This window comes from Oncorhynchus kisutch, unplaced genomic scaffold (assembly GCF_002021735.2).
Source record: "Oncorhynchus kisutch isolate 150728-3 unplaced genomic scaffold, Okis_V2 Okis06b-Okis10b_hom, whole genome shotgun sequence".
Taxonomy (NCBI): domain Eukaryota; kingdom Metazoa; phylum Chordata; class Actinopteri; order Salmoniformes; family Salmonidae; genus Oncorhynchus; species Oncorhynchus kisutch.
The window spans coordinates 8,594,133-8,611,985 of record NW_022261983.1 but is presented as its reverse complement, the minus strand read 5'-3'; the positions used below and the strand labels follow the sequence as shown (position 1 = coordinate 8,611,985).

The window sequence follows — 17,853 nt, the reverse complement described above, 5'->3', positions numbered from 1 at the left end:
AGACATCAGTCAGGAAGTTAAAGCTTGGTCGCAAATGTACAGTTACCCCGAGCATACTTCCAAAGTTGTGGCAAAATGGCTTAATAAGGACAGCAAAGTCAAGGTATTGGAGTGGCCATCACAAAGCCCTGAACTCAATCCTATAGAATATTTGTGGGCAGAACTGAAAAAGTGTGTGCGAGCAAGGAGGCCTACAAACCTGACTCAGTTACACCAGCTCTGTCAGGAGGAATTGGCCAAAATTCACTTATTACTTATTATGGGAAGCTTGTGGAAGGCTACCCGAAATATTTGACTCAAGTTAAACAATTTAAAGGATATGCCAACAAATACTAATTGAGTGAATGTAAACTTCTGACCCACTGGGAATGTGATGAAAGAAATAAAAGCTGAGATAAATCATTCTCTCTACTATTATTCTGACATGTCACATTCTTAAAGTGGTGATTCTAACTGACCTAAGACAGGGAATTTTTACTATGATTAAATGTCAGGAATGGTGAAAAACTGGGTTTAAATGTATTTGGCTAAGGTGTATGTAAACTTCTGACTTCAACTGTATTATGGCACAATTTTGGTAATTTCCTTTACAACTAAAATAGCACATTTTATGACGTTGTAACTCAGCTATTTGGGGAAACCGATACAAATCTTTATATTCTTAAATAGTATGGTCTCAACCACTATTAGATCTTGTTTGCGGACATAGTAAAGAAAACAAATCAGATGGATTAAAAGCAGTTTCAATCAGTTTTATTTTCAAAAACATTTAACATCCAAGTGTCCATATTTGCAAAATCAACTATATTGCGTTAGAACAAGTTCTTTTTTTATTTTTTATACAGATGCGTTGCAACATTATGCAAGAGATTGCACACATGAAAATATGATTTTTAGTGTCCTTCTGTTGATACTTCATGAATGAACCCACGTGACCAAACATGACGTCTGGCTCCGCGATACAAGGGAATGTAGAGAAAGGAATCAACAAGGAGAGACGAGCGGGATTTACAACGCATGCTTGTCTGGCAGTCACAATTGTAGTAGCTACGTTCAAGTTGACCTTTTTATTACACAATAGAGGACAACAGAGAACTATATAAAAACATCAAGTTTGGTGAGTTGAAAAGCGAAACGTGTTGTTATGCTGAGTGTGCGTGCGTGCATGCCGATATGCTGAGCTTTGCTTGCTCAATGCGTGTCTTCTATGCTGTAGCTAGCCAGCCAGCCTGTAAACTAATTTCTCAGGTTTCCAGCAGCTGGCTGAGCTCAGCGCAATATCAAGTAATTTATTCTAGTATACGTCTCAACTCTTGTTAGCCTCTCTGTGTGAATGACGACATGTTTTGTAATTAGATGAACATGTTACATTATATATATTTTTTTTTAATAAAAAAAAGCGTATCTTGTAATTCCTAACTAGCTGAGTATGGGGATTCCCTTTCTTGTTCAGCAGGCGGGAGTCTGTAGGCTACTACACAGATACTGGTATTTAGTCACGCGCAAGCAGTGGTGTAGTGTAGTAGTGACAGCTTGAGGGTTGTCGAGAAAAAAAAGTGTAACCAGATATAGGTGGCTTCTGCTAAATGGATATCCTGCAATCCAACTGCTTATTGAGCTTCTTGTAGTTTGCCTAGTCATGCACATACTATAACTAGGTCTGGAGCTGTTCAAACCTGCTGCTTCATATCTGTGCGAGCGTGCCTTGCAGAGCTGAGGGAAGCGCGAGCCGAAGCAACGGTTGTCGGAGCGCGATCAGGTTGGTGGCTTCATTTGTGACATAAATCAGCACGATAAAACAAGGGCTCGACAGTATTTTGTGATACAATGTATATATGTGCACAGTTTGGTGATTTGATAGATGCAAGTTTGCATTGCTCAACAGTCGATTGCTTGGCATTTCCAATCGTGTTCGATGGCGGTAGAGGTTAGCAAACTGGTTCACCTGCTGAAGTCATTTAGCCAGTGGTTACGTTGTCACCACCCGCGATGTCTTATCAAGCCTCCGCTGTCAATGTTCAGTGTTTACACACCAGGATAGCTAACCTTACACATTGTACGTTTCGTTTGATGTTCGTAGATAAATGCCATCTAGGAATTTTTATCACGTTGCTGAATCATCACAATTATGTATTTGGACGTCTGAGAAGGAAACCACCCGAAACATGGCCCCACCAGCGGACAAAGGTCTGGGCGGATAAGGATGGATGATATTTATCAGCGAGCCGTCTGTCGTTATCCTAGAGATTATGTGTAGTGAAATGGTCAAGTGTTGATTTGCAGTCCTCTTGTTGCTCGTGGAATGATGGGGATGAGCATAAATCATTCAATTTGCCTTGTTCTCTGGCTGCAATGCATTCTGATGAGGAGAAATGGATCAGCTTTCTGTATTGCAAGGTTCTCTTTAGGATCCATCAGCAAGCAGTCAAGTGTTCTATCATACAATTCTAAAATCGAGTATTTTAAGAATACTATTTAAAAATGTAATTTAATAGGATTTCTTTGTGTGCTATATCCTGTATCTATTATATTGACCAAAATGTATTTCATACATAAAGAAACCCGTTTTGCTATTCGCCATGTCAAGTAATGTTAAACTGGGTCACATTTCGATTAAACCCGCCGTTCTGTAGTGAATGCCTTTTGTTTCAGAAAATATAATCCAGCACTGTCAATCACTGCTGTATTGGGTTTTTATGTTGCTTGAATAATGTTAGCCAATATGCTTTGGACATGAGATGTACATGGGATGATTTGGTGGCATATAGGCTAATCTAATACTGATGTCCTTATTTTAGGTAATGGTGGTTAATTTGTGTTACATGTAGCTGTTTTTTGATTGGTTGCCAGCAACTCTTAATGGTGCACTTTGAATAGCTTTTACTTTAAGTGCCATGGTACTATTTTAGTGGTGGGCAGTGAAAATATGCTTTTGCCTTTTTTGTTGCTCAGAGGCTGAGTTACCTACTTACTTCTCAGTAGGGCTGGGCGGTTTGGCCTAAAAATCATCTCTTTTTTTATTTTTCAACATTGTGGACAAATCACATCCATATCGATAAAATTCTCTAAGCTTTGTTTTACAATTTAAAGGCATTTTAAAACAGTCAGAAATAATCAAATAAATGTTGGGCTTGTGAAATTATACCTAGGCAAAATATAAGCCTTCCACCACCATAAGATCCACTAATAATTGTATTATTTTATCAAAATAGTTTAACTTGCTTTTTTGCAATAATCACTTGTCTGGATTTCAAGTCCGTCAATGAAAATGCCATTTTTGTTACATCTTTTTTTTTACCAGAACTATGCATAATGCATATTCACTAATAATGACTAACTAGTAGCAGTCATTAGAACATTAACACAGGTCTCATAAACAAGCCCAAGTGCTAGTGGAGTAGCCAGCTAATCTTTATATTTCAAGTTTAGCCAACTTGGATCTATTTGCTAGCTAACAAGGCAGAACAGTTATGAACACACCCTTCTGTCCATCTCCAACTGTTTGAACAGCATGCTAGCCTGGCCACTTTGTTCAGATGTTGAATCATGTGACCTACCTTGTTTCTCAGAATGAGAAGGAGTTGCCAATTCCTTATATAATTGTGTTTTTAAGCTTATTGCACATTTTATAAAACAGACAAGGCAGCGAGTTAACGGTCTGGCTAAGATGCTGTTAGGGGTACGTGGTATTATAAACAGACTAGACAGCGAGTATAACGGTCTGGCTAAGATGCTGTTAGGGGTACGTGGTATTATAAACAGACTAGACAGCGAGTATAACGGTCTGGCTAAGATGCTGTTAGGGGTACGTGGTATTATAAACAGACTAGACAGCGAGTATAACGGTCTGGCTAAGATGCTGTTAGGGGTACGTGGTATTATAAACAGACTAGACAGCTAGTATAACGGTCTGGCTAAGATGCTGCTAGCGGTTCCACGTGACAAACTGACCATTAGTTTTCCAGAATCAATGTTCATTCATTCCTGTTTTACTGGTGTCTGCCTTGTGTGCAATTTGAGTAGTTGAGATGTAAAAAGGGCATCATTAGAAAGGTCAACTTCTCCTCTATTACAGTAAAATAATGTCTCAATTTGTTTCGGTATCCCTATGACACATTTTGTTGGACCAAATGGCAAGTTGAAACCTCTTGTCAGAGAGGAATAAGTGATCTCTCATCTTTGTTGTTGTGAGTGTAGGGGGAGCGGTTTTGTGTGTGTGTGTGTGTATAAACAGAGAGGAAGAGGTGACGTGAGAAGTTTCACTTGACAAAATCTGTCAAATAAGGCCAATACGTTTCTATGGGCTTATTTTGGACCTGAGCTTGTCACCTGCTTTCGTGTCTTTGGGACAACGACTCCCATTGTTATGGACGGAGACATGAGCATCTCATCATTATATACAGATCTCTGGTGTAAATGGTTAGGTGCACAGCACAGAAGGCGAGAAGGAGACGAGACCAAAAAGACAACATGCTGACATAAACGTTCATACATTTTTATTTTTTTAAATGATTAGTGCGATGCAGGCATTTGTAATATCTCACAAAAACATTCATTCGATATATCGTCCAGCTCTACTTCCCAGTCACCTTGGAAACTGTTGAGTAGTCTAAATGGGCGAGGAGGGGTACACAGATAGGATCTGCGTAGAGTCTCTGAAGTTTCTCTCTTGCTCCGATTTCCAAGTTATTTCATCATCCTCGTTGGTGCAGGCAAGCAAAGCGTGTTTGGGTCGACATACTGCGCAGATAGCTACAGCCCCATGTCAGAGACCCAGATTTGCAATAAAGCTCAATTCCTGTCTCCCATCCCGCCACAGCAGGTAACGAGAACAGATGAGGGGGCCTTGTATAGCGCCACAGCAGGTGGCAGGCAGGATGAGATTGGGGTGGTGTGGTGAGATCAGCTCAGAGATTTATGGCCCTTCTAGAGGTGGCCAAGATAAAACAAGGCTGGCCACTGTTAGAGGTGAACGTGGCTGGATGGTGCACACAGCTACTGGACTGTAAAGCCCATTTCACTCTACTGAGCCAAGTGGAGCTGGCCTGGTTATGGCTACATCCATCGTAGTTGCTGGTACTGTGCTGGAAAGGACCACCTTTGATACTTCATCCGAGTCGGTACGGTTTGGCTCGGCACCATCGTCTGAGGGCTATTACTTACAGCAACACCGATTGGCTATGTTTGGGACAGGCCGACCAGCCCAGCCCACGTGATGAACCACTGGGCAAGAATCCACTGCTGCACATCGTCACAGACAATGAACCAACACCTCTGCAAATGCCTATGTATTGTATGGCTGACGCAACACAGTAGTTAGTTAGTTATACCTAATACACAGCATGTGTTATGGGGTTTCTTGTCTGCAGAAGTGCTGCTTTCACTACATGGGGAAACGGAAGTGCTGCTTTCACTACATGGGGAAACGGAAGTGCTGCTTTCACTACATGGGGAAACGGAAGTGCTGCTTTCACTACATGGGGAAACGGAAGTGCTGCTTTCACTACATGGGGAAACGGAAGTGCTGCTTTCACTACATGGGGAAACGGAAGTGCTGCTTTCACTACATGGGGAAACGGAAGTGCTGCTTTCACTACATGGGGACACGGAAGTGCTGCTTTCACTACATGGGGAAACGGAAGTGCTGCTTTCACTACATGGGGAAACGGAAAATAGAAGTGCTGCTTTCACTACATGGGGAAACGGATGTGCTGCTTTCACTACATGGGGAAACGGAAGTGCTGCTTTCACTACATGGGGAAACAGAAAACAGAAGTGCTGCTGTATCTACATGGGGAAACAGAAAACAGAAGTGCTGCTGTATCTACATGGGGAAACAGAAAACAGAAGTGCTGCTGTAGCTACATGGGGAAACAGAAGTGCTGCTGTAGCTACATGGGGAAATGGAAGTGCTGCTGTAGCTACATGGGGAAACAGAAACAGAAGTGCTGCTGTATCTACATGGGGAAACAGAAAACAGAAGTGCTGCTGTAGCTACATGGGGAATCAGAAGTGCTGCTGTAGCTACATGGGGAAACAGAAGTGCTGCTGTAGCTACATGGGGAAACGGAAGTGCTGCTGTAGCTACATGGGGAAACGGAAGTGCTGCTGTAGCTACATGGGGAAACGGAAGTGCCGCTGTATCTACATGGGGAAACGGAAGTGCTGCTGTATCTACATGGGGAAACGGAAGTGCTGCTGTAGCTACATGGGGAAACGGAAGTGCTGCTTTCACTACATGGGGAAACGGAAGTGCTGCTTTTCACTACATGGGGAAACGGAAGTGCTGCTTTCACTACATGGGGAAACGGAAGTGCTGCTTTCACTACATGGGGGAACGGAAGTGCTGCTTTCACTACATGGGGAAACGGAAGTGCTGCTGTAGCTACATGGGGAAACAGAAGAGCTGCTGTAGCTACATGGGGAAACAGAAAACAGAAGTGCTGCTGTAGCTACATGGGGAAACAGAAAACAGAAGTGCTGCTGTAGCTACATGGGGAAACAGAAGAGCTGCTGTAGCTACATGGGGAAACAGAAGTGCTGCTGTAGTTACATGGGGAAACAGAAACAGAAGTGCTGCTGTAGCTACATGGGGAAACAAGTGCTGCTCTAGCTACATGGGGAAACAGAAGTGCTGCTCTAGCTACATGGGGAAACAGAAGTGCTGCTGTAGCTACATGGGGAAACAGAAGTGCTGCTGTAGCTACATGGGGAAACAGAAGAGCTGCTGTAGCTACATGGGGAAACAGAAGTGCTGCTGTAGCTACATGGGAAACAGAAGAGCTGCTGTAGCTACATGGGGAAACAGAAAACAGAAGTGCTGCTGTATCTACATGGGGAAACAGAAGTGCTGCTGTAGCTACATGGGGAAACAGAAGTGCTGCTGTAGCTACATGGGGAAACAGAAGTGCTGCTGTAGCTACATGGGGAATCAGAAGTGCTGCTGTAGCTACATGGGGAATCAGAAGTGCTGCTGTAGCTACATGGGAAACAGAAGAGCTGCTGTAGCTACATGGGGAAACAGAAAACAGAAGTGCTGCTGTATCTACATGGGGAGACAGAAGTGCTGCTGTAGCTACATGGGGAAACAGAAGTGCTGCTGTAGCTACATGGGGAAACAGAAGTGCTGCTGTAGCTACATGGGGAAACAGAAGTGCTGCTGTAGCTACATGGGGAAACAGAAGTGCTGCTGTAGCTACATGGGGAATCAGAAGTGCTGCTGTAGCTACATGGGGAATCAGAAGTGCTGCTGTAGCTACATGGGGAAACAGAAAACAGAAGTGCTGCTGTATCTACATGGGGAAACAGAAGTGCTGCTGTAGCTACATGGGGAAACAGAAGTGCTGCTGTAGCTACATGGGGAAACAGAAGTGCTGCTGTAGCTACATGGGGAATCAGAAGTGCTGCTGTAGCTACATGGGGAATCAGAAGTGCTGCTGTAGCTACATGGGAAACAGAAGAGCTGCTGTAGCTACATGGGGAAACAGAAAACAGAAGTGCTGCTGTATCTACATGGGGAGACAGAAGTGCTGCTGTAGCTACATGGGGAAACAGAAGTGCTGCTGTAGCTACATGGGGAAACAGAAGTGCTGCTGTAGCTACATGGGGAAACAGAAGTGCTGCTGTAGCTACATGGGGAAACAGAAGTGCTGCTGTAGCTACATGGGGAATCAGAAGTGCTGCTGTAGCTACATGGGGAATCAGAAGTGCTGCTGTAGCTACATGGGGAAACAGAAGTGCTGCTGTAGCTACATGGGGAAACAGAAGTGCTGCTGTAGCTACATGGGGAAACAGAAGTGCTGCTGTAGCTACATGGGGAATCAGAAGTGCTGCTGTAGCTACATGGGGAATCAGAAGTGCTGCTGTATCTACATGGGGAAACAGAAGTGCTGCTGTATCTACATGGGGAAACAGAAATCAGAAGTGCTGCTGTAGCTACATGGGGAAACAGAAATCAGAAGTGCTGCTGTAGCTACATGGGGAAACAGAAATCAGAAGTGCTGCTGTAGCTACATGGGGAAACAGAAATCAGAAGTGCTGCTGTATCTACATGGGGAAACAGAAATCAGAAGTGCTGCTGTAGCTACATGGGGAAACAGAAATCAGAAGTGCTGCTGTAGCTACATGGGGAAACAGAAGTGCTGCTGTAGCTACATGGGGAAACAGAAGTGCTGCTGTATCTACATGGGGAAACAGAAGTGCTGCTGTAGCTACATGGGGAAACAGAAGTGCTGCTGTAGCTACATGGGGAAACAGAAAACAGAAGTGCTTCTGTATCTACATGGGGAAACAGAAAACAGAAGTGCTTCTGTATCTACATGGGGAAACAGAAAACAGAAGTGCTTCTGTATCTACATGGGGAAACAGAAGTGCTGCTGTAGCTACATGGGGAAACAGAAAACAGAAGTGCTGCTGTATCTACATGGGGAAACAGAAGTGCTGCTGTATCTACATGGGGAAACAGAAGTGCTGCTGTATCTACATGGGGAAACAGAAATCAGAAGTGCTGCTGTATCTACATGGGGAAACAGAAAACAGAAGTGCTGCTGTAGCTACATGGGGAAACAGAAAACAGAAGTGCTGCTGTAGCTACATGGGGAAACAGAAGAGCTGCTGTAGCTACATGGGGAAACAGAAGTGCTGCTGTAGTTACATGGGGAAACAGAAACAGAAGTGCTGCTGTAGCTACATGGGGAAACAAGTGCTGCTCTAGCTACATGGGGAAACAGAAGTGCTGCTCTAGCTACATGGGGAAACAGAAGTGCTGCTGTAGCTACATGGGGAAACAGAAGTGCTGCTGTAGCTACATGGGGAAACAGAAGAGCTGCTGTAGCTACATGGGGAAACAGAAGTGCTGCTGTAGCTACATGGGAAACAGAAGAGCTGCTGTAGCTACATGGGGAAACAGAAAACAGAAGTGCTGCTGTATCTACATGGGGAAACAGAAGTGCTGCTGTAGCTACATGGGGAAACAGAAGTGCTGCTGTAGCTACATGGGGAAACAGAAAACAGAAGTGCTGCTGTATCTACATGGGGAGACAGAAGTGCTGCTGTAGCTACATGGGGAAACAGAAGTGCTGCTGTAGCTACATGGGGAAACAGAAGTGCTGCTGTAGCTACATGGGGAAACAGAAGTGCTGCTGTAGCTACATGGGGAAACAGAAGTGCTGCTGTAGCTACATGGGGAATCAGAAGTGCTGCTGTAGCTACATGGGGAATCAGAAGTGCTGCTGTAGCTACATGGGGAAACAGAAGTGCTGCTGTAGCTACATGGGGAAACAGAAGTGCTGCTGTAGCTACATGGGGAAACAGAAGTGCTGCTGTAGCTACATGGGGAATCAGAAGTGCTGCTGTAGCTACATGGGGAATCAGAAGTGCTGCTGTATCTACATGGGGAAACAGAAGTGCTGCTGTATCTACATGGGGAAACAGAAATCAGAAGTGCTGCTGTAGCTACATGGGGAAACAGAAATCAGAAGTGCTGCTGTAGCTACATGGGGAAACAGAAATCAGAAGTGCTGCTGTAGCTACATGGGGAAACAGAAATCAGAAGTGCTGCTGTATCTACATGGGGAAACAGAAATCAGAAGTGCTGCTGTAGCTACATGGGGAAACAGAAATCAGAAGTGCTGCTGTAGCTACATGGGGAAACAGAAGTGCTGCTGTAGCTACATGGGGAAACAGAAGTGCTGCTGTATCTACATGGGGAAACAGAAGTGCTGCTGTAGCTACATGGGGAAACAGAAGTGCTGCTGTAGCTACATGGGGAAACAGAAAACAGAAGTGCTTCTGTATCTACATGGGGAAACAGAAAACAGAAGTGCTTCTGTATCTACATGGGGAAACAGAAAACAGAAGTGCTTCTGTATCTACATGGGGAAACAGAAGTGCTGCTGTAGCTACATGGGGAAACAGAAAACAGAAGTGCTGCTGTATCTACATGGGGAAACAGAAGTGCTGCTGTATCTACATGGGGAAACAGAAGTGCTGCTGTAGCTACATGGGGAAACAGAAAACAGAAGTGCTGCTGTATCTACATGGGGAGACAGAAGTGCTGCTGTAGCTACATGGGGAAACAGAAGTGCTGCTGTAGCTACATGGGGAAACAGAAGTGCTGCTGTAGCTACATGGGGAAACAGAAGTGCTGCTGTAGCTACATGGGGAAACAGAAGTGCTGCTGTAGCTACATGGGGAATCAGAAGTGCTGCTGTAGCTACATGGGGAATCAGAAGTGCTGCTGTAGCTACATGGGGAAACAGAAGTGCTGCTGTAGCTACATGGGGAAACAGAAGTGCTGCTGTAGCTACATGGGGAAACAGAAGTGCTGCTGTAGCTACATGGGGAATCAGAAGTGCTGCTGTAGCTACATGGGGAATCAGAAGTGCTGCTGTATCTACATGGGGAAACAGAAGTGCTGCTGTATCTACATGGGGAAACAGAAATCAGAAGTGCTGCTGTAGCTACATGGGGAAACAGAAATCAGAAGTGCTGCTGTAGCTACATGGGGAAACAGAAATCAGAAGTGCTGCTGTAGCTACATGGGGAAACAGAAATCAGAAGTGCTGCTGTATCTACATGGGGAAACAGAAATCAGAAGTGCTGCTGTAGCTACATGGGGAAACAGAAATCAGAAGTGCTGCTGTAGCTACATGGGGAAACAGAAGTGCTGCTGTAGCTACATGGGGAAACAGAAGTGCTGCTGTATCTACATGGGGAAACAGAAGTGCTGCTGTAGCTACATGGGGAAACAGAAGTGCTGCTGTAGCTACATGGGGAAACAGAAAACAGAAGTGCTTCTGTATCTACATGGGGAAACAGAAAACAGAAGTGCTTCTGTATCTACATGGGGAAACAGAAAACAGAAGTGCTTCTGTATCTACATGGGGAAACAGAAGTGCTGCTGTAGCTACATGGGGAAACAGAAAACAGAAGTGCTGCTGTATCTACATGGGGAAACAGAAGTGCTGCTGTATCTACATGGGGAAACAGAAGTGCTGCTGTAGCTACATGGGGAAACAGAAATCAGAAGTGCTGCTGTATCTACATGGGGAAACAGAAAACAGAAGTGCTGCTGTATCTACATGGGGAAACAGAAGTGCTGCTGTATCTACATGGGGAAACAGAAAACAGAAGTGCTGCTGTATCTACATGGGGAAACAGAAGTGCTGCTGTATCTACATGGGGAAACAGAAGTGCTGCTGTATCTACATGGGGAAACAGAAGTGCTGCTGTATCTACATGGGGAAACAGAAGTGCTGCTGTATCTACATGGGGAAACAGAAGTGCTGCTGTATCTACATGGGGAAACAGAAGTGCTGCTGTATCTACATGGGGAAACAGAAGTGCTGCTGTAGCTACATGGGGAAACAGAAATCAGAAGTGCTGCTGTATTCGGGAGAGACTATAGGGTTTTCTGTTTAATGGAAGGAGGGGCTGTTGGTGATGAAACTCTTTGCAAGGCGTCGTCGGAAGGGGATTATTATGATTGCTGAGTGTTGCGATATAGGCTACCTCTCTGGACTTGTGAAAAAGTAGCACTTTGTTCTTTCATCCTCCAGGCACAGCAGGCAAAGTGTTGTCATTTTTACTTTCATGTGCTTTACTTGGTTGACCTGTTTTAAGTAGGCAACATCTGTGACATCAAATGACGCTTTGCCAATGTTACTTTCCCAATATTTTACTTGTCAATGTTACTTGTACCATATGAAAAACCTGTGCTTCATTTACATGAACATCAACCACTCTGAACCAGAGTTTGTACACTTATTATGAATGCTGATGTTTAGCCTTGTGTGTGTACAGTGGTGTAAAAATATTTTAAAGTACTACTTTAGTAGTTTTTTGGGGTGTCTGTACTTCACTATTTATATTTTTGATATACTTTTACATCACTACATTCCTAAAGAAAATAATGTACTTTTTACTCCATACATTTTCCCTGACACCAAAAAGTACTCGTTACATTTAGAATGCTCAGACAGGACAGAATTATTGTTCAATTCATGCACCAATCAAAATAATGCATTGTCATTCCCACTGCCTATGATCTGTCGGACTCAATAAACACAAAAACTGTGTTTCTAAATGATGCTGGAGTGTGCCCCAGTCTGTCTGCAAATAAAATATATATGTAAGAATTATGCTGTCTTGTTTGCAAAATAAAGGAATTTGATGTAATGCATTTAAAAAAACAACTTTTACTCAAGTATGACAATTGTGTACTTTTCCCACCACTGTACTTAAGTACATTTAAAACCAGATACTTTTTTACTGAAGTAGTATTTTTCTGGGTTACTTTTACTTGAGTCATTCTCTATGAAGGTATCTTTGCTTTTACTCAAGTATAACAATTGAGTACTTTTTCCACCTGTGTATGCGCGTAGTACATAGTAACCTATCTACATGATGAGACAATTGTTTTCAATTCAGTCAGTTGTCTGATGGTCCACTAAATCACTGAAAACCCTACAAATAGCAGAGTTGATTTTTGTAGCATAACATTACAGTGGTAGCCGAACAACATTGTCTTCTTGTTTAACGAGTCTACCAAAGCAGCAGTGGATTGGGCAGACAGAGTAGGCCTATCTTTCTGTTTGACGACACTGATGAGCTGTTAACCATACAGAGACAATTAACTACAAATGACTGACCTGTTCCTGTTCCAGAGAAGCCTACTCTCATGTAGAGAAATTGGACACATTTCCGTTGTTCAATATGGACAATACAGTTGTATTCTATTGTAGTCCTAAGGTCAGTAATACATATAGGATCCAGTAATGGTAGTTCATGAATTGAAACATTTCACCAGTGAGTGTGTGTGTGGGCTGCCTGCAATTCTCCCTGCCTCCCTCTGCCAGCGTTAGGCTATGGCTGCTGATGTATCAAGAGCGATTCCCTTTTAATCAAGTCCTCCGGGCAGATAGAGCGTTGAAGGCCAATGAAGTCCTCGCTCTCCTCCGAGTCCCACTGCAGCTCTCGACACAATATCGATTCAATAGACCACAACGGCACTGTATTCAACTTGGAAACAAGCCTAGCCAAGTTTGGCTTATTTTAGAAAACACCAAATCACAGGTACTAAGAGTGTGCTGAAATTGCTTTCCAATTTTCTTTCAACATATATGCTGAACAACTGACAGAACTTCCTCACACAAAAATGTTGTCTAGGCCTAATCTGTGGTGTAGCTTGGGTGTAGGCCTAAAGTACAACACTGAATGATGGACAGCAGATTGCAACCAAGTGCCTCTGACAAGAATATCGGCTGACTTTTTGTTACTTTTCCAACCGTTCTACATGTTGATTCTGCTAAAACAGCAGATCCTATGTTTTAAACAAGCTTTACAACTTAAGAACATGTGGAGTATTTCTTAATCTATGGCAACAACCAGCACACAGGAAGTCTTTTTACTCTAGATAAGGTTTGTTCTGTATGTCAAGACTCAGTCCTTCCTCTTTCAGGTGGAGAAACGTTTCTTATTCCTCAATTTGAAGTGTGATGATGTGTTCTCAGTTTATAGTAATCATGGGGTTCATCCCTAATGGAACCCTATTCCCTGCATAGGGTTCTGGTCAAAAATAGTGCACTATATAGGGAATAGAGTGCCATTTGGGACACATTAGTCTACACCACAGGCCCCAACTCTGACAGACTTTTGAGAGCTATCCAAATAAATCTTATATTAAATAAACAGTCTTCTTGGGAATCAGATTAGATCTCGGCTATGATTCTGAAATGTCTATCCTCGCCCACTCACGTGAGCTTCATGCCTGATGGACTCCAGAGACTGTATTCATAAAGTCGCTCAGACTGATAAGCTGACTGCCCGTGCGCGTCAACGAGCGTCTGTGTTGCCAAGAGCTAAAATAGAAGTAATTCCTATCTCTGATGCAGATCGCGCTGCAAGTCCTGCCTCTCCCATCTCCTCATTGGTTTATAGAAGCAGGTGCCCACGTGCCATCTCCTCATTGGTTTATAGAAGCAGGTGCCCACGTGCCATCTCCTCATTGATTGAAAGACGAACCGTTGCCGGTTGTTCTGGTAATACTATGAAAGTTTAGATGCCAATCACCATTTAAGTTAAACGATGAAAAAGCCTGGAAGGAGGAGAGATGACTAGAAACGATTCGGTTGACCGTTTTTACGTGTGGATTAATTGTCGGAGTAGAGGACCTTGTGCATTTCAGGTAAAATAACAACCTAATGTTTATATCCCAGGACAAATTAGCTAGCAACAGCAAGCTAGCTAAATAGGGCAAATTAACTAGCAACCGCAAGCTAGCTAAACAGGACAAATTAGCTAGCAAGTGCAAGCTAAATTGCCATAAATATTTAATGCTTTTCGACCTGTCCCCAAATTAATGTAATTGGTTCAGAGTTTTTGATATTTTAACCTGCGTGTCGTTATCGTGTTTGGTGTAGGGGGACAAAATAAATGTATGCACGATGGCACACGCACACAGCCGGTTTGGGTTCCATGTAAGAGTGCTGTTCTCGGATCAGTTTTGCCTTGTACATCATGATGAATAAGATTAGCCTACATTGGTCAAGGACTGGGATGGACCTGATCCTAGATCAGCAGAACTTACTCTGAGACGCTTTATAAACCACAACGAGCTCAGCTTCTAGAAGTCATTTAGATCTTCAGAGGCAGTAGGAAGAATGTCCCCTTGAATTCTCTGCAATCAACCACTCATCTATCCCATGGGAAAGCAGGGCAGCATAGGTGACATATCATCATTATACAAGGGCCCACTACTACAGGGACAGTCCTTGTAAAAGGTGCCATCCTCATTTCAGCAAACAATTTCTGGTTATGTTAGGAAATGTCTCTTCATCACTCCAACCTCTTAATGGGAAAAGGTGTTGGCTTAATGTTTTCCCACCATTGATAGCGCCTCACACATTTTCCCTTTGAAAGCCGCTGAACGATTTACCCTCTCTCTTTTGTCACTCTTATTTCACGCTCTGAATAACAGCTCTCTCTCTCCCTCCCTCCCCCTCTTTCTCTTTCTTTCCTATATGCATAAATTGAGCCAGACTCCTGGTAACTCTTCCTGAGCTACCAGCAGAGTCAGATTTTTCATTTGCAGTTAAATGGCGCTCGACACGTGCAGCTTGGTTGATAATGGACTTCACTCAGCTGAAGGGAGGGATGATTAGGTCAAAATATCTTCTAATTTTCTTCAAAGGAGGGAGGGAGTGGAACTAGTGGCACTCCTATCAGACATGTAGTGTTGACTATACTTAAAGGAAAAGTCAGTGACTCCCTGAACAGTAGTACCGGACAGACTCCTGCAGCAACTAAGAGCGTGAAGCGCGAGGCTAAACTCCTCTGCTGCTGTTGTCTGGCAGCTATCACCTTGTTGCAGCATAGTGTCAACTACCCGTTACATTGTGTGAGTGCATCTTCTTGCATCGCGCTGCAATAGTCTCTGTTCTTCCTACTGCTTGTGGTAACCTGCAGATGCATTGTGTGAGTGCTTTAGAGGATGTACGGGAGGAACAAAACCAGTAATGTGGTGGAGCAGACCACATGGTCTAGGCCTAGTGTACACATGCTGGAGAAGCAGGGGTTTTAAACGGGTGAGATCATTTCATCTTGTCTTAATGCATGATTTTGTCCAGGTGAGATTTATTTTAAGTTTGATGCGGAGAAGCATGATTTTTAAGCTGCCAGGTGCAATATAATTTTATCTTCAGTGTGGAGCATGAATTTAAGCAGGTGAGATAATTATATCTTAAAGGTAGACTCACCGAAATGACGTTGCCACAAGCAGCACCATAGATATTGTGAGATGCAAGACTTCGCTCTCACACAGTGTGGAAGCATCTGGACCAAAAGAGGTCAAATTTAGCGTTGCGCTTCAATGTTCTTACTTGTTTTTGAAATTGACCCACTGTTTACTTTGTGCATCTACGTCATATGAGTCTACCTTTTAAAGTATCTACAAGCATGAATTTAAGCAGGTGATCTTATTACCTAGGTGTGGAGAATCATTATTGAACCTATCATTTAAGATAGCTGTTCATATCTCAGACCTTTACTGCCTCTGTAGTTGTGTCGTTCGCTGGTTGTTGGTCTGTTGTGGCGCTGGTCTGTTGTGGCGCTGGTTGTTGGTCTGTTGTGGTGCTGGTTGTTGGTCTGTTGTAGTGCTGGTTGTTGGACTGTTGTGGTGCTGGTTGTTGGTCTGTTGTGGCGCTGGTTGTTGGTCTGTTGTGGCGCTGGCTGTTGGTCTGTTGTGGCGCTGGCTGTTGGTCTGTTGTGGCACTGGCTGTTGGTCTGTTGTGGCCCTGGCTGTTGGTCTGTTGTGGCCCTGGCTGTTGGTCTGTTGTGGCGCTGGCTGTTGGTCTGTTGTGGCGCTGGCTGTTGGTCTGTTGTGGCGCTGGCTGTTGGTCTGTTGTGGCGCTGGCTGTTGGTCTGTTGTGGCGCTGGCTGTTGGTCTGTTGTGGCGCTGGCTGTTGGTCTGTTGTGGCGCTGGCTGTTGGTCTGTTGTGGCGCTGGTTGTTGGTCTGTTGTGGCGCTGGTTGTTGGTCTGTTGTGGCGCTGGTTGTTGGTCTGTTGTGGCGCTGGTTGTTGGTCTGTTGTGGCGCTGGTCTGTTGTGGCGCTGGTTGTTGGTCTGTTGTGGCGCTGGTTGTTGGTCTGTTGTGGCGCTGGTTGTTGGTCTTTCATCAGCATGCACCTCCACCGCCTAGTTTATCCACTTCATTAGGGAGCTGCCGATGCCTAGCACCGCCACGCTTCCTTTCAGGAATCAGCAGTGACAGGCTAAATCATTGGGTGGGTGGGTGTGCATGTAATGTTTGTGTGCAGGCATTGTGTGTTTTTAGTGAGTCATCTGTTTGTTTTAATACAATTTGTCTGTGTGCATGTTTCTGTAGTGAATATTTTTGTGTGTGTGTTGGTGAGTCCGTCGGCTGAGTCTCTATAGGCCTATTACGAATAACGTCTTCTCTCAGCATCTGAACAAAGCACGCGCCCCCATTATGATAGTCCCCCTCAGTGTGGTTTAGTATTCAGAGAGGGAGGTGCTGCTGTAATCTGGATTCCAAAGCGGGTTGCAGCAGGTTTTTGTTTGCTCTTACAGCCCTGATAATCTTGTTACACTGCTGTCAAGTGGAAGACGTGGCTTTCCCCCAACCTCTCAACCGGATCCCCACCTCCCTCCCTAACCCTCAACCCCACCTCCCCAACCCCCCATCCCAAGCACCACCATTTTGAGCCAGCAGTCCAGATGATGGAGGTATCCTTGAAGAATGACCCTCCTGCATGTCTCTTGGTGTGTCTCTGCTCAATGGACACACAACTAGTGCTGATCACATTTAGTCTAATGTTTGGTCTATATGCTGTTGGTCGAGCAGAAGTCTTTCGTTCGAGCAGAAGCAAAAAATAATAATTTCATGGTGTACAAGACACCTGTCTGATTCACGCCTGTCAGAGTGGACTACTCCATTGTGGAGGAAGTGGAGATGGCACAGTCCATCACTAAGACATTTGCTACTGAAATTGTAAATGGTTAGATAAGAACAATGGTGCAAGACAAAAATGTAAAACAACATAACGACTGCGCTTTCTCCCTCGTTGGATAGTGGTCACTGTCAGCGGTTCTGAAACTTCAGTGCGCTGTTGAATTGGCGCCTTTTCCTAGACCATGTTGCTATGTGTATGATAGTTAACCAGCATATTGGTGTTGAGGAAAACAGTTAAGGCATGTGCTGTTAAGTGAGGAGCGGGGAAACACAAATAGCCTTATTCTAAAATTGATGACTTTCATAAAAAAAAACAATCTACATACACTACCCATAATGACAAAGAAAAAAACAGTTTTTTTAGACATTTTTGCAAATGTATTA

The 17,853-nt window shown here is 44.0% G+C and overlaps 1 protein-coding gene across 2 annotated transcripts in view; it reads left to right on the top strand.

Annotated features, from left to right (window-relative positions):
• The first annotated feature begins 945 nt into the window (after positions 1-945).
• LOC109883538 (transcription factor MafG-like) overlaps positions 946-17,853 on the top strand; it is a 44,463-nt gene continuing 27,555 nt past the window's right edge. Inside the window, exon 1 of one of the 2 annotated variants that reach the window (XM_031813829.1) lies at positions 946-1,117. The gene's annotated coding sequence lies outside the window, so the exon portion shown is untranslated. Of the gene's footprint in view, positions 1,118-1,503; positions 1,760-17,853 lie in introns of those variants that run through there. The other variant, XM_031813828.1, reaches the window with a different exon arrangement.